Source organism: Trachypithecus francoisi, unplaced genomic scaffold (genome assembly GCF_009764315.1).
Source record: "Trachypithecus francoisi isolate TF-2019V2 unplaced genomic scaffold, Tfra_2.0 Lachesis_group2, whole genome shotgun sequence".
Lineage (NCBI taxonomy): Eukaryota > Metazoa > Chordata > Mammalia > Primates > Cercopithecidae > Trachypithecus > Trachypithecus francoisi.
In genome coordinates, this window is record NW_022681465.1 from 120,618,758 (window position 1) to 120,640,026 (window position 21,269).

The 21,269-nt window shown below is 49.2% G+C and overlaps 1 long non-coding RNA gene across 1 annotated transcript; it reads left to right on the forward strand.

The window, feature by feature from the left end:
* The first annotated feature begins 2,931 nt into the window (after positions 1–2,931).
* On the forward strand, positions 2,932–19,225 carry LOC117065473. The gene is made up of 3 exons (XR_004429935.1): positions 2,932–3,026; positions 14,774–14,930; positions 18,803–19,225. It is a non-coding gene; the product is annotated as an uncharacterized LOC117065473 (long non-coding RNA).
* The last annotated feature ends 2,044 nt before the right edge of the window (positions 19,226–21,269 follow it).

A 21,269-nucleotide genomic window follows, 5' to 3' on the forward strand; every position in this document is an offset into this window, starting at 1 on the left:
GAAGCCTCAGGAGAAACCAACACTGCGGATACCTTGATATTACATTTGGAATAAAATGTATTGAGATAAAAATCCCAATACATTTCTGTTGTTCAAGCCACCCAGTCTAGGGCACTTTGTTATAGCAAAGCACTCAGGCAAACCAATATGCCACGTCTCTGGCTCTCTGCCAAGTCTGGGTGACTTTCTCTGACATACAGAATATGCTCAGTGATACACCAGAAGAATAGAAATCACACTTAGAATCCAGCTCCTTCCTGGTCTGGTCCATCACAGGCCTTTCCAACTTCACAGGCCACTCCCCTGTCACTGGCCACCATTCCATGGGAAAACACACCCAGCTTGTTTCTACTACTGGCCCTGCACTTGCCAAGCCCTCTGCATGGGTCTGTTTTCTTTCTGCCTTGTTCTTGCTTGTTATTGAGGTTTGGCGGAAACACCAGCTCTTCAGAGAGGACTTTTTGGGCACCCATTCCCCCAAACTCATTTTCTGTCTCATCACTGCATGTGTTCATGGAGTGTAACTCAATCTTTCCTTGCTCACTTATTCATTTACCCAATTATTGCATCTGTCCACATTAGAGTTTCGTGAGAGCAGAAATCGTGTCAGTTGGACGTTTTCTGTTGCTGCTGTAACAAATTAATGCAAATTTTGTGGCTTGAAACAATACATATATATATAAATTTTTTTTTTGAAATGGAGTTTCACTTTTGTTGCTCAGGCTAGAGTGCAATGGCATAATCTTGGCTCACTGCAACCTCTCTACCTCCCGGGTTCAAGCGATTCTCTTAACTCAGCCTCCCGAGTAGCTGGGATTACGGGCATGTGCCATCATGCCCAGCTAATTGTTTGTATTTTTAGTAGAGACAGGGTTTCTCTACGTTGGTCAGACTGGTCTCAAACTCCCAACCTCAGGTGATCCACCTACCTTGGCCTCCCAAAGTGCTGGGATTACAGGCATGCACCACCGTGCCCTCAGCCAAAACAATAGAGATATATTATCTTACAGTTCTGTAGGTCAGAAGTGCAACAAAGGTCTAAGCTGCATTCCTTTCTGGAAGCTCTAGGGGAGAATCTATTTTTTCTTCTTTTGTCAGCTTCTAGAGGCTACCTACATTCCTTAGCTTGTGGCTTTTTGCTCCTTCTTCGAAGCCATTGCAGCTCTCTCTGACCATAGCCGGGAAAGTTTCTTTGCCTTTATCCCCACATGATTACACTGGACCCACTTACATAATCCAGAATAATCTCCCTATTCCAAAGTCCTTAGCCTTAATTGCATCTCACAATCCCTTTTGCCATGTAAGGTTACATATTCACTAATTCCAGGGATTAAGACATGGACATCTCTGGGGTGCATTATTCTGATCATCATATCTGTTTTTTCCCTTTATATGTCTAGTAAGTAGAACACACCAGGAAATTAGCAGGTGTTCATTGACTTTGCTGGGTAAATGAAAAGCTACCATTTATTGTGCAGACATGAGGTGCTGGGCAGATGCAAGGTGCTCTATGTGTGTTTTCTCATTTGTTCTGTACCATAACCCTCGGGGGTAGAGTTTACCCCCATTTTATAGCCCCATTTACTAAGGCTCAGAGAGGTGACATGATTTACCCAGGGCCATCCAGCTAGTAAGTAGCAGAGCTGGGATTTGAACTTTTACCTTTCTGCCTCCAAAACCCAAAGTCTATACGCCCCTCTTTCACAGCTCAGGGAGGACGTCTCAAGCCTGAGTTTGTTGTACCCACAGGTATCTTACTTACATCTGCTCACCTTGCCATGTCAGCACCGCCTGTTCCAAAGGCAGATTAAATATTGCTTAGGCTGGCCAGGCACAGTGGCTCATGTCTGTAATCCCAGCACTTTGGGAGGCTGAGATGGGTGGATCACTTGAGGTCAGGAGTTTGAGACCAGCCTGGCCAATATGGTGAAACCCTGTCTTCACTAAAAATACAAAAATTAGCTGGGCGTGGTTGCACATGCCTGCAATCCCAGCTACTCAGGAGGCTGAGGCAGGAGAATCTCTTGAACCCGGGATGCAGAGGTTGCAGTGAGCCAAGATTGCACCATTGCACTCCAGACTGGGCGATAAGGGCAAAACTCTGTCTCATAAAAAAATAAAAATAATAATAAAAAAAGATTGCTTAAGGCCTGTCTGCCTCTCTTTCAAAGGGAAAATCCCTCAGCTTTTTAAAATAAATTAAATCCTGTCAACGAGAGATGAGGGTTGATTAGATGAGGTTGGGGGAAGAAGCCTTCCTTCTCAATGAGTTGTCCAGAAATCAACAGCATGGGCATCCCATGGGAATGGTCAGAAATGCCGACCCTGAGGGCCCTGAACTGCTGAGTCAGGCTCTTCTAATGATCCGTAAGTGGTCTGCACACACATCATGGAGAAGCCCTGCTGGGAGGCACCCACGCAGACCCAGACACTCACTGACCCTGGCGGGAGGTGGCACCTATTATTTTTATGATGAGAGGGAACCTCAAACTCTACTGTGATGTAAGTGGTCTCAAAGTCCCTTTGAAGTCACCATTTTATCTAAATCAGAAATAGAGAGGAAAAAAATAAGAAATGGCCAGCTTAGAAAGACTCAAATTCTTTTGGGGGGAAAAATACCAGGAAGAAAGAAAAGAAAAATACCTTGTTTCCTTGGCCATCTGTGTGAAGAAATAACAAAACCACCCTTGACATACCAGCAGGAAAGAACACTGGAGAGCTTTACTTGACAAAATTATTAGAAACGCTTCTTCCTGGTTCAGGGGGAAAAAAATTCCAAATAGGTTTGTAATATTTTTTTCCCTAGCGTGCTTGCAACTCCCAGTAAAGCCAACCACCAGTTTTCAAAACCTTTTGATTCTACTCATCCCGTGGTTAATAATTTCCAGTTTACCCAGCAGGCTACATAACATCCCCTTTCCTGGGAAAGAATTTCTGTGCCCTGGCTGGCAGTGAGCTGGTCCCCTTAGCAGCTGACCTCCTCCTCCAGCCCTGTGGCTGCCTCCTCTCCAACAGGGACCTTCCTGGTGGGTATCTGGAACAGTGACTTAGTGTTCCGCAAAGGGGAGAGGGAAAAAGAGAGGGCTGTCTCCCAGAAGGGTGAGCCTCTTCTTTAATCATCTGGTGCTGAGAAGAATTTTCTCCCTGTTTCCTGGGAAATAGCTGATAAAGGACATTTTGTCTGCTGCTGTTTATGTATACCTAGGCCGAACAAGTCCCAAAACTCTACCCTCCCTTGCCCCCTCCAGAGCTGGTACTTTGAAAACATAGGACAATAATGAAAGCAGGCAGCCTGATACGGGCCTGGCACCTCGTCTCCTGTTTCCTCCTGCCCGCTGCTGCAGCCAGCTTTACGCCAGCTGCAACCACCAGGGACAGGTTGGCTTCTCCACCCTTGATGGCCCCGAGAAATATTTCTTTTAGGGCATGACAGAAGGTGAATTTGGGGAAGGCGGGACCCTCCCTGCAGCCGATAGCACAGGCCCCATCCCTCTCCCCATGCAAATCTTTGGCCAGCAGCCTTGGTATCACCAAACCTTGCGGAGATAGGGAGTGCCGTGAAGGGCTCGGTGAGTTTCTGACAATCCTCTCCCCTGTTTATCTGAATGGGCCCAAGGGCTGCAAAACAAACCGGCAAACACCAGGGTGTTCCTGAGAGTATAGCTGCACTTCCTGTTTACAGGCTCAGGGTGAGAAGCCCCTGGGACCCATTCTGCCTGTGTCAGTTTCTTTCTGCTTCCTCTGAGATCCCCGACGTGGGAGGGCAAAGGGTTTCCCTCCTGCCGCCTGGAAAAATAATATGCAGGCCGGGAACATGAGCTTGCCTGTGAAGGCTGCTCAAAACAACACACTTGCAATTTGGGGTTTGTGACTAAGGTTGATTCGAACCTGGGTCTTCTGGTCCCTCTGGGAGCATGTTAGACCCCGTGAGACAAACCACTTTGGGACTCGAGGGTGGTAGGAAGTGGGGAATGGGAAAGGCACCTGTAAAGGCATAAATAGCTGGGTCCTGCCACCCCACCCATCCTCACACACCTCTCGCCCCATCCCACCCCATCCCACCCTACCCTCACCCCCGCCATCACCCCACTCCTCTTGCTGTGTGTCCCTTGCTTCCCATGTTTCCCTGTCCCGGACCAAAGTGAAGCAACTGGGTATTCCAAGCAAAGGGCTCCCTACCTTCAGCACCAGTGGTGACACCAGAGGTGGATTCCAGGAATACCTGAATGACCTGGAACACATTCTGTCCCGGCAGGAGGGGTGGTGGCACTGCCTCCGGGAGATGGCTGAGCTATCTGGGGGTTAGGACTCTCTAGCTTGTTGCAGGGGTGTCACAGAGCCTTGCTACTGAAGGTGTGTCTAGGGACCAGCAGTATTGTCCTCCCCTGGGAGCTGGTAAGAAACGTGGTCTCACACCCTGTCCCAGAGCCACTGCATGAGAACCTGCAGTTTAGCAGACGCCCCAGGTGACTCCTGCGCACATTCAAGTTGGAGAAGTGCTGCTTTGGAGAGCCCGTCCCTCTGTCCTCATTATGAGGATGACTGTGCTGACTTTGGACAGCTTGTGCTTTTTAAAATCTCATGGGCATAAATGACTCTTTGTGACCGATCTTGTTTCTTTCTTTGCTAAGAAAAGCAGGTTTAATTTGACGTAAGTGTCGGCTTATTTGGCATGCCACATATCCGAGACCGAATAAGCACGTGCCTAAGTGAAGGATTTCATAGCTCAATTCGATGTGTCTGACACCTGAAAATTCCAACCCCGCAGGGGCCAGGCAGCTGACAAAGATGAATGAAGTGGGCTGGGTGGGCCAGTGAGGACTGGACAGCCAGTGACCTGGTGGAAGGGGCAGCAGCTACTCCACCCCAGCCCATTCTTGTCATTCAGGGACCAGGCTCAGGGTTGCCAGATCCCAATATCTTCAAGGGAAGCCTGAAGTTGAATTTTTATGAAATCACCCAACATTGAAATATTGGCAATTAATGAAAACATTAAAAAAAAAAAAAACCCACAAGGCCAGGCACTGTGGCTCCCACCTGTAATCCCAGCACTTTGGGAGGCCAAGGCAGGTGGATCACTTGAGGTCAGGAGTTCAAGACCAGCCTGGCCAAACATGGTGAAACCTTGTCTCTACTAAAAATACAAAAATTAGCTGGGCATGGTGGCGCACGCCTGTAGTCCCAGCTACTCGGGAAGCTGAGGCAGAAGAATTGCCTGAACCCAGGAGGTGGAGGTTGCAGTGAGCCAACATCACCCCACTTTACTCCAGCCTGGGTGACAGCCTAAGCCTCTGTCTCAAAACAACAACAACAGAAAAAAGAAAAAAGAAAGAAAAGAAAGAAAAAAAGAAAATCCCCTCCTATGACCCAGGCTTTATGCTGAGACTATGGATAAAACCGTGAACAAGACAGACACAGTCCCTACCCTCAGAGTATGCAAGCTGGAAAATGGGACAGAGAGACCAGGAAGGTGGGAATGGCATTTCTTCAGGGAGACCTGCCTGTGCAAAGGCCCTGAGGTGCAAACAGCACATTGTAGATGGGGAGCTACAACCAGGTCAGTGCTGGGGAGTTGAGTCATGATTGAAGGAGGGGTGGAAGATAAGGCTGAAAAGGGAGGAAGTGGCAGGTGATAATGGCATGTACTGCACATGCAATTAAAGAGTTTGAACTAGGTCCTGCAGGCCTGGAAGGGTCATCAGTATGAGGATGACATGGCTGGAACTCAGTTTTCCTGAATTCGCACCAGCTATTGAGAGGGGAATGGATTTATTGAGTGGGGAGTTGGAAAAGTATCAGAAGTCCAGAGAGCAGTCAGGGCAGACTTGGGCAGTGGCCCAGGAACAAGGTGGTGAAGGCCTGCACTGGGGCATTGTGCAGGAATGGGAGGCGGGTGTGTATTTGAGGGCTACGCAGGTGTTAAAATCAGCAGGATGTTGCCTATTTGATGGGGACCATTGGGGAGGGAGGGGGAGCCAGAGCTTCTGGCCTGGGTGCCTGATGGACAAGGATTGCTGCAGTTGGGGTGTCTTGGGGAGGGAGATGACATGCTCGATTCTGGGAAGATTGGACTTGGGGCTTCCTTGAGCCCTCTTTGGAAGTGAGATGCAGACAGCAGGGTACTGGAGTCCTACTCAGTGAGGGGGCAAGGGCCAAGCTGAAAATCAGGACCTTCTGAGACACAGTTCTTGTTAGTAATTTGCCCCAGCTTTGTGGTTTCTCCACCCTGTTCTCTTCTCCCTGTGAGTTCTTTGTTTTTGTGGGTTGTCATATTACAAACCATGGATTTTTGGGCCAGCCTGTATATGGGGATAATAGTAGTTTCCTCTTCACAGAATGCTAGTGAGAGTAAGTGAGATAATACATTAAAAGTACGCAGCACGGTGTCTGGCTGTAGGAAGCTCCCATGATCACACCACCACATGTAATGTTAATGTCATCATCATTAGCTGTGATTATTATTGTGATTATTAACATTAGTTATCATTATTATTATAACTATGCACGAATGTGACCTACGAGGCCTCCTGCCACATGTGGCCCTTTGTTGTGGCCTCTTTCCCTGCCAACCTCAGGCCTGCTCGTATCTGTGGGAGCCAGTGGCTAGCAATGGTTATGAGCATGGCCTGTGAAATCACAGCCTGCCTGGGTTCAAATGCCAGCTCCACTTCTTACTATGAGAGTGACCTCGGCCAAGTCACTTCATGCTTCTGAGCCTCAGGTAGGTTCCCCATCTGAGGAAGGGGAAGATAAATGTATCTTGCTGTGAAGATAAAATGAGATAAATTGTCAAAGTACTCAGTGCACTGCCTGGCAGGTCGTAGGTGTTCCTTTATCATGTGCTCTTATTCTCCAGGACACCGTCACCAACCCACTGGGCTGGCATGCACTCTCAAATCTACTGCCCCTAGCAATAGGATGCAGCTCAAGTTCACTAAAGTGATTTACGAGCTGCTTGCAGTGGGCTGAGTGTTGACACTGCTCCCCACCACTGGAAAAAAAGATATGCCCACATCCAGATCTCAGCAACGCGTGGATGTGACCTTATTTGGAAAGGGGGTCTTTGCAGATGTAATTAAGTTAAGGATCTTGAGATACAATCATCCTGGATTATCCGTGTGGTCCCTAAATCCAATGACAAGTGTCCTTATAATAGACACAGAGAGGAGAAGCCTGACAGGAGAAGCAGAGATAATGACTGGAGACAGGGATTGGAGAGATGCAGCCACAAGCCAAGGGATGCCAACAAGCACCAGAAGCTGGAGGAGGAAGGAAGGATTTTCCCCTGGAGTCTGCAAAGGGAGTGCAGCCCCACCCACACTTTGACTTTGGACTTCTGGTCTCTGGAATGCTTTGATAATAAATGGTTGTTTGAAGCTACCCAGTTTGTGGTAGTTTGTCACAGTAGACACAGCAAACAAATCCAGTGCCCTCCACCCTTTTCACCCTGAAACCACATGAGGACTGAGTGGAGTAGGCAGGCAGCCTTGGCTATCCCCATTTTACAGAGAGAGGACACTGAGGCTCAGAGAGGCAGAAGGAGCTGCTTGAGCCACATAGCCAGTGAGCTTTGCCAGTGGCAAGCCTGGAATCTGGCTCTCCTGAGTCCGCCTCCATGCACTGTCCTTTCTGGAACATTCTGCCAGCCTCCCTGCACCAGACACTGGTGGCCAGTGAGCTGTGATTGTCTCTGTAACCAGGACAGGTTTGCAGGGTCCCAAAGCAGCTTCTCCCAATACCAGGCAAATGGCTGGTGGGTGTGAAGGCCCATCTGAGAACATGGGAAGGAGCAGCTGTCACAGGGGATCAGGCCCGCCTGACTTCATTAGCACCTAGCCCCACTACATAGCTCAAAGAGATGTCCCTTCCTCCTTCCTTCCTTCCTTCCTTCCTTCCTTCCTTCCTTCCCTCCCTCCCCCTCCCTCCCTCCCTCCCTCCCTCCCTCCCTCCCTCCCTTCTTTCTTTCTTTCTTTCTTTCTTTCTTTCTTTCTTCTTTCTTTCTTTCTTTCGAGACGGAGTTTCACTCTTGTTGATCAGTCTGGGGTGGAATGGCACAATCTCGGCTCACCACAACTTCTGCCTCCTTGGTTCAAGCAATTCTCTTGCCCCAGCCTCCCAAGTAGCGGGGATTACAGGCGTACACCACCACATCCCGCTAATTTTGTATACTTAGTAGAGACAGGGTTTCTCCATGTTGGTCAGGCTGGTCTCAAACTCCCAACCTCTGGTGATCTGTCTGCCTTGGACTCCCAAAGTGCTGGTATTACAAGTGTGAGCCACCATGCCCGGCTAGATGTCCCTTTCGATAATGGGGAACCAAGCCAGAGGCAGTCATGTCTACTAGCAAAAGGTGCTATTTTGAATAACTTCAGGATAGATATTTGTAATGCAGATATACCTGGCAGTCTTACATTTTTTTCTATTAATACAACAAAGTAGGGCTTAACAAACATCAACAAACAAATATAAATAAATACATAGGTAAATGTAATGGTCTTGTAATGGTTTGTGGCTGAATTTGCCTTCACTAAATGTCCTATTTGTTGTACGTATAAATTGGTTGGAAGGCCCCATATGGTAGCAGGCTCTGATTTATTGAGTGCTTAATATATGCCTGGCCTCATGCTTTCACTGGCTGTCTCACTGAATCTCTCTATCATTCCCATTTTTTTGCACAAATTAAACCACCAAGACTCGAGTGCATTCAGTGACTTGTACAGGGCCACACTGATAAGGAATAGAGTCAGGATTCAACCTGGGCTGGTCTGGTCTGAACCCAGATTCGTCCTTTGGATCTAAGCCTTCGGTTCTCAAGCCTGGTTCCACACTGAAAGTCCCTGGGGAGCCGGACATACTCCTCCACCCCTGCCACCCCAGGGGGTCTGAAATAGCTGGCCAGGGGTGTGGCCCCCACACTGGGTTTTCCAAACCTTCCCAGGTGACTCGAATGTGCAGCCAGGGTGAAGAGGTCCTGCGTTAAGCCCATTTCAGACGTTGTTGTACTGCTTCCTCACTCAAAAAGCAAGGGAGCTGTTGCTAAGAGCCGATGTTTCCTTCCTGATTTCACCTTTACTAACCCCAGGTTTCCACCTGTGAAGTAGGGAAGGGAAATATACCTGTGATCCCTTAGAAAGGTTTTTTTTTTTTGAGACGGAGTCTCGCTCTGTCGCCCAGGCTGGAGTGCAGTGGTGCGATCTTGGCTCACTGCAAGCTCCGCCTCCCAGGTTCATGCCATTCTCCTGCCTCAGCCTCCCGAGTAGCTGGGACTATAGGCGCCTGCCACCACGCTTGGCTAACTTTTTTTTTAAATTATTTTTAGTAGAGACAGGGTTTCACCGTTTTAGCTAGGATGGTATTGATCTCCTGACCTCGTGATCTGCCTGCCTCGGCCTCCCAAAGTGCTGGGATTACAGGCATGAGCCACCGCGCCCGGCCTAAAAATGTTTTTAAAAAGACGGGATTGATGGAGTGTGAACTGTGACCTGGACTCTGCGCTAATTGGGCTCCCTGCATGGTTTTTAACTTCATCCTCACAACATTTCCTCACTTACAGAGGAGGAAACTGAGGCCCGGAGGGGTGGAGTCATTTGTACAGGCTGCAGAGTTGGTGGCAGCAGGATTCAGACTTGGGGTCTCATCTTCCCTCCGGCTTTGGTAACCTCTCAGCCCGCTGTGCGCTCACCAACACACACATCTGCCTGCGTGTGTTTCATTTCTGTTTATTGAGATTGTGACATGGGCCTGAGAGGAGTCAGGGATGTGAGTGTGTGAAGGGTGAGGGCTGGGGGTCTCCACACCAGCCTCCAGGGGCCCAGGGCAGAGTGTGCTCAGCTAGACTGAGAAGAGGCAGGAGCCGGACAGAGCCACCGTCCATCTCTAAGACCGGGCTCCTCTCTCAGCAGGGTCGCCTCTGCCATCCCTCTGGGCCCATGCAGGTTTGGCTGAGTCAGGTAGCCAAGTGTGTGTGGGGGGAGGATGTGGAAGAACAGAGCACCTCAAAACTCCTTTGTTATCACCAAAGGGCCCTTCCTGCCTTTAGTTTTAGACCCTTGTGTTCAATGTGAAGGTTGTTGCTTATAACAGGATAATAGTCATTTAAAATGTAAAAAGTAAGCATATTACCATTTGTTGAGAGTTTGCTATATGTATGTAGCAAGGATGAGCAAGTAGTAAGAGTCAACACTCTTTCCATCCTCATAACGTGCCAGAGAGGATGGTAAAATTATGCCCATTATCCTGATGAGGAAAACTGAGGCCCACAATTCCTATCACTTTCTTAAGATAATTGCACAGCTAGGAAATGGCAGGGCTGTGATTTTTACCTGTGCTGTTAAACATTTGCCAACTCTGCTGCAAAAGAGACTGCTTTTTCATCTGGCCTTGCCTCTTCAGCCGACCTCCTTCCTGCCTATGCCTCCCAGCTTTGGAGAAATTATAGGTATAGCCTGTACTTTGGGTTTTGTGCAAGGGCTTGCAGAAGTACGCTTGCTGGTCTCATACCCTGAATCATAGTTTAGCATTTAAAGTTGGAAACCATCTCTGTGGTCATATAAATTTAATCTTTTTGCTGGCAGTTAGGGAAACTAAAACTCAGGGAGGAAAAGTTCTGGACGGGGACTTGAACCCTGGTCTCTAGACTTTGCATCCAGTTCTTCATCTACTAGAAGCCTCCTAAGTTCATTCATTCATTCATTCAATTATTCACTCATTCATTTGTTCAGTCCCTTGAACAGCATTTCAGTGAGTTTGCCTACATCATTTCACTTGATTCTCAAAAAATAAAAACTCCTGAGATCAGTTACATTGTAGCTGATGAGACGAGGATGCAGATGAGGAGACTGAGCTTCAGAGAGGTAAAGTGAGTGGTCCAAGATCCCAGCAGGCAAGTGGCAGAGGCAGAGTTTGAAGCCAGGTCTTTGGAGAAAAGGGAAGCAGCTGGGGAGTTGGAGGAGACACCCAGGTGGAGCTGGGTGGTCACGGCAGCCTTGGCCTTCTGTGAGTTTTGCCTCCATTCTGGGGGTGAGGGGTAAAGTCACAGGGCTGGAGATGCAGGTAGGGGTGGAGCTGGGCTGGTGGGTGAAGGGAGGCCATGAAAACAGGTATCCCTGATGTGGGACCATGAGAGGGTCATGGGATGGCCTTCCTGAGATGCCTTCAGCCAAGAATCTGAGGAGACCTCATTGAGCACTGCCATCTATGGAACCATACCAGGGTCCCATGGCTGGGCTCAGCACCTCCCAGGAGTGACACCAGGTCTGCATTCATTGGGTGGGACTAGGGAGGGGCTCAGAGAGGAGGACAGGTGCAGTGACCTGGTGGTTCACATCCAATCACTCGTACCTATTCCAAAGAGTTGATGAATGCATAGCATTGAAGGGCGTATAGCTTATCCAGATTATTGGGGCCAGCATTTCCCAAAGTGTGCGTGTAGGGGGCAGTAGATGGGGGTGATTACTTGGGGTCTGCAAGGACAGGGAGGTGGTGCACAAGCCTGGTTCTAAATAACATGTTGACCAGTGAGGATTGCAGTCTCTCTTCAGTTCTCCTTCAAGCCTGTGATCACACAGGGAGAAGGGTCTCACCTGGGTGCTGGAGTTTCTTTAACACTTCCCCTAACACTCACCGGTCTCCTCCCACCTGCCCCTCCAAGTGTTCAGGCAGGAACAGCATATAACTAAAGGATGCAGCCTTGCTCATTCAGTTTTCATTTTATTTCTACTGTTACCTTCTATTAGTGGCAAATGGTCCCTGCTCGTTAATGACAGTAACATTATAAAGACCTCCTTTAGGTTAGTGATCTAAGTTTTAAGAGGTTGCTGTTTGGGAGACAAGTATTAAGTCATGAATGCTGCAGGCTTCCTAGGCTGTGGCAGTGCTGTGGAATAGGACAGTCAGTGCAGGTGGGAGGCGTTGAGCCTGCCAGCCCGCCACTCTGCAAATGGAGTGTAGAGACAGGGCGGGGTTGTCCAGAAACGTGCAGGAAGCCAGTCCTCCAGTCTGCCAGTGGGCACCTTGCCTACTACCTTTTTGTTCCTGAGGACCTGCAATGCCTCCCTCTGCACCCTCTGTCATTTACACACCTGGAAATGTGTCCTCTTTATCCTAGCCTCCTCTGACATTGCTGGAAGTTCTGATCTTGCCTCAAACTTGAGAAGCCCTCAGTCTTTGGGCAGATGGCTGCTGGCGTGTGAGCAGGAAGGTAAACGCCCCCAGTTTCCATCCCTCACAGCAGGCACCTGTCTGCCCTCTCAGGGGACTCCCACTTCCTGGCCAGGCTGCTATGGAAAGTTAACTCAGTGTCCAGAACTCACCTGTAGCCTCACTTCCTCTAGCACCATTTCCTGGGGCCCCAGGGTGGAGGCACCCCCACTTTGCTCTCAGCCCCCTGAGGCTCCCACAGCACTTCCCACAGGATGGCGTGACTATCTGGTTACGGGTCCATTGCTCCATTTTATTATGCACTCCTTGAGGCAAATACAGGGCCTTGCTTATTTGACATTCCCAGGACCTGGGGCCTGGCCCATGGAAGGTCCATGGTGAAGACTGTTGAATAATAATAATAGTTGTAACAATTGCCATTCACTGAATACTCCTTGTATCAGACACTGTGCGATGGACTTTATTTATATTATTTTATTGAATCCTCAGAGCAGCCTCAATAATTAAGATCAAACACGATCCCCATTTTTATGAATGAGGACACTGAGCTCAGAGATGTTCAGTATCTTACTCAAGGACACACAGTAAAATACAGAACTGAGGCTTGAACCAAAGCAGCTCTGGAGCCAGCGTTCTCAGGAAGTTATGGAAGGTGCATGGGGCGGCCTCACACACACACACACGCACGCACACACACACACGCACGCACACACACGCACACACACACATGCGCACACATATACACATACTGAGACTGGAGTGACGAATGGACAGGTGTCTTCCCTGCCTCTCCTCTCCCTGTTTGCTGTTTGCTCCCACAGCCTCCATACCTTCTGGGCCCCTGGCTGTGGCTGCCTGTGGGCGCTGCCGCCCTCACCCTGCAGGCTGGCCTGGCTGCCCACCGGGAGCCCATTAGTCAAGTCATCCTAGGCAGGATTATACCTTCACCAAAACGATATCCAGGACCAGCTGCTGGGCTCGTGTGCAAATTTGTGCTGATTTGATTAGCTTGTTTAGTCATCGCTGCTGATGAGAGCGGGCCACGGCCACCAAATGACGTTCTGCTGCCTGCGACTCTGTAATCGCGTTTGGAAGGGATATTATGTTAATATCTCACACGAGAGTCTCCGATCATGCAGGACGATGGGCAGCCAGGCCCGGACCATATGGTGCATCCGAGGCCCTCCTTTGTAATCCTGGGTAATTGAAATCCTCTGCCTTATTCAAACTTGGAAAGCCTTCCATCTGATGGGCAGCAGAAGGCCTTTTGGCCATTGACTTACCAGTCCTTTTAGGGACTTTCTTTGGGGTACAATGGCAGTATGAGCAGAGATTTATGCCAGAGAAACTTGACCATTTTTAGAAACAAAAATCTCTGGCATCTGATGGTTTAAGAAGAAAACAATAACCACAACAGCAATAATAGTAACTTCTACTTAGCAAGCAATTCAAATGTTCCAGCCCCAGATCAGGGCTTTACGTAAGCTGAGGTGCTTTAGGGCAATCTGCCAGTCAAGTATTATTCCCATTTGAAAGATGAGAGAGCTGAGACTCAGAGAGACCAACCAGCTTGCCTGAGGCCACTGGTGAAAAGTGGAAATAACAGCACTTCTCCCTTGTCTGACCACAAGCCTTGCTATAGTCAGACTCAGCTTGCAGGGTTTTTTGAGAGTATCAACAACCCCCAGATAGCTGCCACTTAATGCAGTGCTTGGCAAGCTTGAGCAAGTGTCAGAAATCCCTGGTGGTCTCATTAAAGCATAAATTGCTGGGTCCCACCCCCAGAGTTACTGATTCAGCAGGTCTGAGGTGGGACCCAGGAATTTGCATTTCTAACAAGTTCCCAAGTGATGCTGGTGCTGCTTCGAAGACCACCAGCCTAGCCGATCCTTACTGTAAACCCAATACTGCCCAAATAGGAGAGGTAGGTATTTTCACTTTCAGTTTTCTAATGAGGAAAAGGAAGCTTGGAGAGGTGAATTCGCTTTCCTAGTGTCTTTTAGCTAGGATATAGGATGTGAAAGAAGGTGACTGTGTCCACAGCAGAAAGTTCACAAAACCAGAATTCAGCCCAGGTTTCCTGATTTACCATCCAAAGATGTGGCCTCAGGGAGGTGGTGTTACATTTTAGTTTTGCCTCCGCCAGAAAATTGGAGGGTGTGTCAACACTTGCTCCTAAAAATTGGAGGGTGTGTCAACACTCGTTCCTAACGGGTTGCCTCATGGCCCCGGGAGGTGGCTCACATTCTCCTGCAGGACTTGGTGTGGCCTGCATGGCTTTGGTCATGGTGGGCTCCTGTTGTGTGGACGTGCAGGGCAGCCCAGGTCTTGCTGTGAAGCCAGCAGGCCAGGTCTTCCTGTGCTTGCAGGCAAGGAAACCAGGCTGGGATAGAACCCTGGGCAAGTGAAGAACTGGGAGGCTCGGGGCCGAGTGCACGGGCTTTGCTTAGTTCCACTGTCCAGGATGCTGCATGCTCTGCAGGGAGGCAGGTGACTGCTAATTAGAGTAGACCATTGCCTAATGGTCAAGGCCTGCCCCAGCTGGCCAGACAGATAACCATTGTTCAACTTCCCTTTATTCCCCTCCCCTCCTTGCCCTTCACTTCCCAACCAGGTGAAAGAAAAGAAACTCGGTAATTCACTGAACATCACTCAAGACGGGGTGCAGACCCATGCCCTGGCGTATAAAAGACGTAGTACTCCCTTCATTCCTGTTTCACAGATCCACAGACTTAATCTTGGAGAGGCTCCTGCCAAAAGTCACCCAACTGGTAAGTGGGACAGAGCAAGGACTTGGAGTGACACAGGCTAAATCCAGGCCTCTGTTCACTCCTCTGACTGCCTCTCTCCTCCCTGTCCCTTTCTTTAAGATGCTAAGGAGCATTTGTCAGACTCCTGGAGGAGAAATATTGTTTTCAGTGATCCCAAGCCTATTTGTCAGTTGAAACTCTTTTCTTTTCTTTTGTTTTTCTTTTTTTTTTTAAGTGCAGAGTGTCTTTTGAGAATCAGATACTAGGAGCTCAAGGACTCCTGGCTTGTCCCCTTGTCTCCAAAGCCCCATCCTCACAGCTGAGGCAGCTGGGTGTCTGTGATGTTCTCACTGGGCTGGAAGCTCCAGAGGGGGCAGGAGGGAGCCTGACTATTCTCTGCAGTGTGGTGGCCCCAGGGCCTGGTGCTTGATACACACACACGCGCACACACACGTGTGTGCAGGTACATATGTATGTATTTATATTTGTTTGTTGGTAGCAAATGTTTATTTCTTATAGCTCACAGTAGCCAGAAGGGCCATCCTTAGCCAGCCAGTCTTGCCTGCTGACCTGGAGAAATAAACGCCTCTTCTGCCACATAGCTTGGAGCACAAGGACATAGGTGAAAACACGGGCCTCAGGGTCCTCAGATCTGAGTCCCATTCTGTCCCCTCAGAGCTGCGAGACCTTGAGTGAGTCCCTTTCCTTTCTGGGCCACAGAATTCTCATGGGCCTCCCTCCCAGGCTTTTGTGCCAATTCAGGAGGCATGCAAGCCTCTGGGACGGTGGGCTATCCCATGAAGGCCAGCTGCTGCTAGACTGCAGCCTTCAGTGTAAGAACTTGAACTAAATAGGGAGAGAAGTCGCACCACTTCCGGGAACCATCTAAGTCTGTGTTGTCTGAAGCAGTAGCCAGTTGAGACATGTGACTATTTACTTTCAACAGATAATTAAGTTAGATTAAGCACAGTTCCTTTTGCATAGTAGCCACTTCACAGGTGTTCGATAGCCACATGTGGAGAGTGGCTACTGTGTTGGACAGTGCAGATGGGGACATGTCCACCATGGCAAAGAGCCCAATGGGACTGCACCAAGTAGGTTTTGCCATGCTTATTGTTTTCATGTCCTAACACTGCTAATGACACATAGTGTATTGGAAGTCCTCTTGGATCTGCTTTTTAGAGAAGGAGGGGAACATGCATTTGAAATCATCCACTACATGATTTTATTAGCTCCTACACTGATGGATTGATTGACTGTTGAGACAGGGGCTTGCTCTGTCACTAAGGCTAGAGTGCAGTGGTGTGATCATGCTCACTGAAATCCTGGCCTCAAGCCATCCTCCAACCTCAGCCTCCCAAAGTGCTAGGATTACAGGCATGAGCCACTATGTCTGATCACACCTAGTTTTCTTTTAGAAACAAATATCCAAAACACTTGCAGAGTCAGCTGAAATTGGTTAGGTGTTCTCTCACCCATTTTATTCTATTACTTGCTCTATAACCCTTTCTTAGCACCTAGGAGCAGCCTGGACCTCAGCTCAGGCCAGATCAGGGTAACAGTGTCCCACAGCATTAGTGATGTCCAGACGAATGAGGCTTTTACTCTACTTCCTAGGCTGGTGCCGCTAGCTTCTAAACCGCATCAAGATCACAGGTTCCTCTCTCTCCTGAAGGACTATCTGCCACGGAGACTCCCTGCCATTGTCCCACACATGCTATCAAGGCAGAGGGTGACGAGCCCAGAGCCCAATCCCCAGTTGACATTCTGTCCATGAATTTAAGTCCCCCAAAGAATGCCCCTAATGTCCACTAGAGCCCTCTGCACGACCCTGTTAGCAGTGATGGCTATTGCATTTGTGTGTCTAACTGGAGTTCCAATTCTGCCCCTGCAATTTATTAGCTGTGTGACATGAGCATGTGACATAAACTTTTTGAGTCTGGGTTGACCCTTCCGGAAAGCAAGGACTCTATTATCTTGCTCACCGTGTGGCAGTGAGTTCACATGAGATGGTACAATGTTTCCAGACTTTTCTAGCCTGTGTCCCTTTTGCTAAACACAAAAATCTCTGCCTTCCTTGTGGAAGACTCCACCTCTATACCGCCCCACTGATAAGTATTTCATGCATATCCACCAGCCAAGAACACGTCGTCCAGCTTTCCCACAATTTGTATTATGAAATGAAAGGGTTTTTTGTCTTCCAAAAATGTAAAATTATGTTATGATGCTGGCTCTGTTGTTCCGAGCTATACCCTTTTCCTTCCCCTCGCCTTCCTTATCTTAGTTCTAGTACACCCCCGGAAGATCACCCCCCCATCACAAATGGAACAGGTGGGCAGTGCCCAGGGATGAGCTGCAGGTGACAGGCACTCGCTAAACAGTGGGTCCCCGCACCCTGCAGAAGAAAGGAGACCTGCAGGCAGACCCTGCAGCCATGGCCAGATGAAGGTCAACCAGAGTCCACTTTCAAGTAGCACCTCTGCAGACCCCCAAGTGTAGATAAGTTTCTTAATATTGTCTCATAGCTCTCTTCACTGTTTTAAAAAAAATAGACTTTATTTTTTAGAGAAGTTTTAGGTTTGCAGAAAATACAGAAACTTTCAGTATATCCCCTCCACCCACTCTCCCAGTTGTCTGCCCCATTGCTAACCTCTTGCATTGGTGTGGCGCATTGGTGTGGCACATTGGTTACAATGGGTGAACCCATATTGATACACTATTATTAGCTCCAGTTCATAGCTTACTTTACGGTTCCTTCTCTGTGTTAGACAGTTCTATGGGTTTTGGCAAATGCGTTGTCTCCATACCCATCATTACGGTACCGTGCAGAATAGTTTTACTGCCCTAAAATTGCCCCGTGATCCGGCTATGCATCACCCCCCTCCTTCTACCCTGGGCCCAGTTTTCTTCACTTTTTCTTCAGTGCATTTACTGCAATTGTAAAGATCGAATTCAGAATTACTTGATTAAAATTGGCCTTCCCCACGGGACTGTAAGCAGCTTCACAAGGGCAACTGCTACATTGGGCTTCACCACACTGTGTTTCCTGGGCTTTATCACAGTACATGGGATGTTAGTGTAAACACTTAGTTGAACAAATGAATGAGTAAAAGAGTGAATGAGAAGTGAAGTAGAGGGAATGAAGGAGGCTGGAGGAAGGAGATGTCAGGGCAAGAAGAGGAAGCTGTCTCCAAATCAACATTGCCCGTCCCAGGAGCCTCCCTTTGAGGACAATGAAATGGCAAACTGTTCTGGAACCAAGTGGCTGATAACTCACGCTGGGGTTATCCCAGCAGTGGGTGTGGCCCCTCCTTGCCCCATCAGGGGTGACAAGGACAGGAGCAGGGAATGCTGTCACCAGAGCTAGGCCCTGAAATGGCCTGACAAGGGCTCAATCCATCACTGTCTTAACCATCGTGACTTTCGGAGTCACCTCCAGATTTTTTGGCCCAGCAAATGATTAAGCAGTTAAATAAAGACAGGCTCATTAAGGAAACATGCTTCCCTGCGTATCTGCCCCAGTTACTCCTAAATTTAATCTGTCCATGAGCCAATTTCCAGGACAAATGCGCACACGTATTTTTTTTTTTTAATCTCCAGAGCCTTAACCTTGAAGGTAGTCACTGGCCGAGGCTTATCCTGACGCCTGTCTCCCCCATCCTGTCTCCTCTGAGACTCAATGGAGGGGTTCCTTCCCCACACCCAGACAATCCCGTGGGGCCGCTGGAGAGGAAGCAGGGCACTCATGGGGCCCATTTGCCAGCAGGCAGGGCCGGGTCCATGAAAGCGCCCTTTCTTCTCTGTCACACGGCTGCTCCCAGCCACGGGGGGCTCTGGGGCATAATCGGATTGAGTTTCCTTGGCCAACAGGTTGGCTTTGTTCTCTTGTCCAGATTTTCATCCACTTGGCTCCCCAGGTTGCTGCTCGACCACTCTCTGACCTGGATTCACTGAGGACACATCAGGCCTTTGCCACGGGGTCCATGGGGTGGCCAGAGCCCAGGGCTGGGTGAGTGTGGGGTGGGTCTGAGGGGGAGGATGTGCATCCAGGGGCCAGGCCAGCCCCTGCAGGATTTTCTGATGTCAAATCGCCTGTCCTGTGCCTGAGCCCTATTACCCTAGCAGAATGAGGACATGCGCCTCCCTGGGCTTCCCCAGCATGGCCTGAGTGAGTGTCTCCCTGGTTGCAGTGTTTGCAATCAGCAGGTCAAAAGGGAACCCTCCCGCCCTGCTCCCATGGCGCTGCTGCTCCTTCTAGCAGTCCCAGCTTAACACCCACACTCCTTATGCTGGTCCCAGGGCCCTCTATGGGTTAGGGTGTAGAAGGAGGCTGTGTTGGTTAAAAACACCAGGTAGAAATCTCTTTTCTCTGAATGCTGAAGGAGTGCTATTAAAGAGACAGTTCCTTTCAGTCTAGTTGGATCCTGGGTGAAGACTCAGGTCTTGCTCAAGAAGGGAGAGCCATGCGTTTCCAGGGAGGAGGCTGGGACGTCCAAGATCAAGGTCCTGGCAGGTTTGGCTTCTGGTAAGGGCTCTCTTCATGGCCAGGGCTCCTTTAGCTTCTTCCACTCCTGGGCACAGATGGACCCTGTTAGACTGTTGCCTTGCTCACAATCTCTCATGCCCCTCCCACTGCCTCTGGTGTTGTGTCTGTGATGTCCTCTTCCTGGGGACAAATGCAGCTTCAGCTGCTATAGCCTGGGAACCATGGGCCTCCTTGCACCAGTCCTAGGACCCAGTTTCCCCAGGCCACTAGTGTTGCTCCAGGAACAGTGTCCGAGTCAGCCCCTACTGCTAATAGAATCCCACGGACTGAGTGGCTTCAGGAACAGGAATTTATTTCTCACAGTTCTGGAAGTCCAAGATCAGGGTGCTGGCGGTTTGGCTCCTGGTGAGGGCTCTCTTCAGGCTTGCAGACAGCTGCCTTCTTGCTGTAACCTCACATGGTGGAGAGAAAACTCTGGTGTCTCTTCCTTTTCTCATAAGGGCACTAATTCCATCATGGATGCCCCCACCCTCATGACCTCACTGAAACCTAATGACCTTTCAGAGGCCCCACTTCTTAATACTGTCACATTGGGGGTTAGGGCTTCCACATACCAATTTGGAGACACACGAACATTTAGTCCATAAAAAATGCGCAGGTGGCCCAGACTAAGCTAATCACCTCCCTTTCCTGGGCCTGTCAGGATCCTTCTCTGGCTTTTGGTTTGTTTGTTTGTTTTTATAAAATAGAAATAGGCATATCTGTGAGAAGGTGAGGTGAGAGTTGCAGGCAACTACTTACCTGCCCAGGGGAGGAGGCTCTTTTGCAATAGGAAAGAATGAAGATAGCACCAAGAGAGACACGGAGGAGGAAGACGAAGGAGAGGTGCTTTCGCCTCCCTGGACCCAGTGGGCCCTGAGGTCTGCTTCTAACCTGTCTTTTCTCTATTTATTTTTGTCTGCTAATAAGTCTGTCTTTCTACATATATTCATTCAAATTCCATTTGTTTTCCTTGCAAGTAAAAGAATGCTGACAACTTCAGGATTGGGCAACGAGCTTTTCCCCTCTTGAGAGATGGGGTAGCAGAGTAGTAGGAGCAGAGCAGCCAGGATGTCCAGATTTGAAGTTGTGCATGTTGTTCTGGGCAAAATTCTCAGCTTCCTGCGCCTCTGTTTCTTATCTGTAAAGTGCGGTTAATAATAGTGCCTACCTCGTGCAGTCAGGGATGAGGATTAAGTGAGTTATATGTGTAAGGTGCATTGCACGCTGCCTGGTGTGCAGTCAGCTCAGCATCTGGAGCTGATTTCCATCTCCCTTGGGTCTTGTGGCCTATGAACAGAGCCTTACTGGGCCCAAGCGCTGAGGAAATGGAACGAACCGAGGGAGAGAGCAATACTCTCTTGTGATCTAGTTAGTAGCCAGCTGGCAGATTTCTGGTATTGCTCACTGATGAGGAGCCGCTGGGTGCCTGATGAGTCCTGGGAAATGCCTGGGGCAGGGTGGCTGGCCTGAGTCTGTCTGTCCTGGGATGCCCCTCCCAGAGCTCCAAGCATGGTAGCACTAAGGCTGTTTTGGGGCCAGCTGGACCCTACTTGGGAGGATAGAGAAGTGGAAAGAACCCTGGGCCTGCAATCCAGCAGTTGTACACCATGGTTTCCTAGAGGAACTCATGCACATGTGTCCTGGAGGCCTGCAAGAGAACACCACCATGGAGACGACCAGCAACTAATACCACCCAAAGGCCCACCAACAGGAGAATGGATACACCAGCAGGGGTACATGCATGCCACAGAGCACAGTACTGGTGAGAGTGAATCAGTGTCAGGCACATGCGTCAACACTGATGAGGCTGAGACTCACAATATCAAATTTCG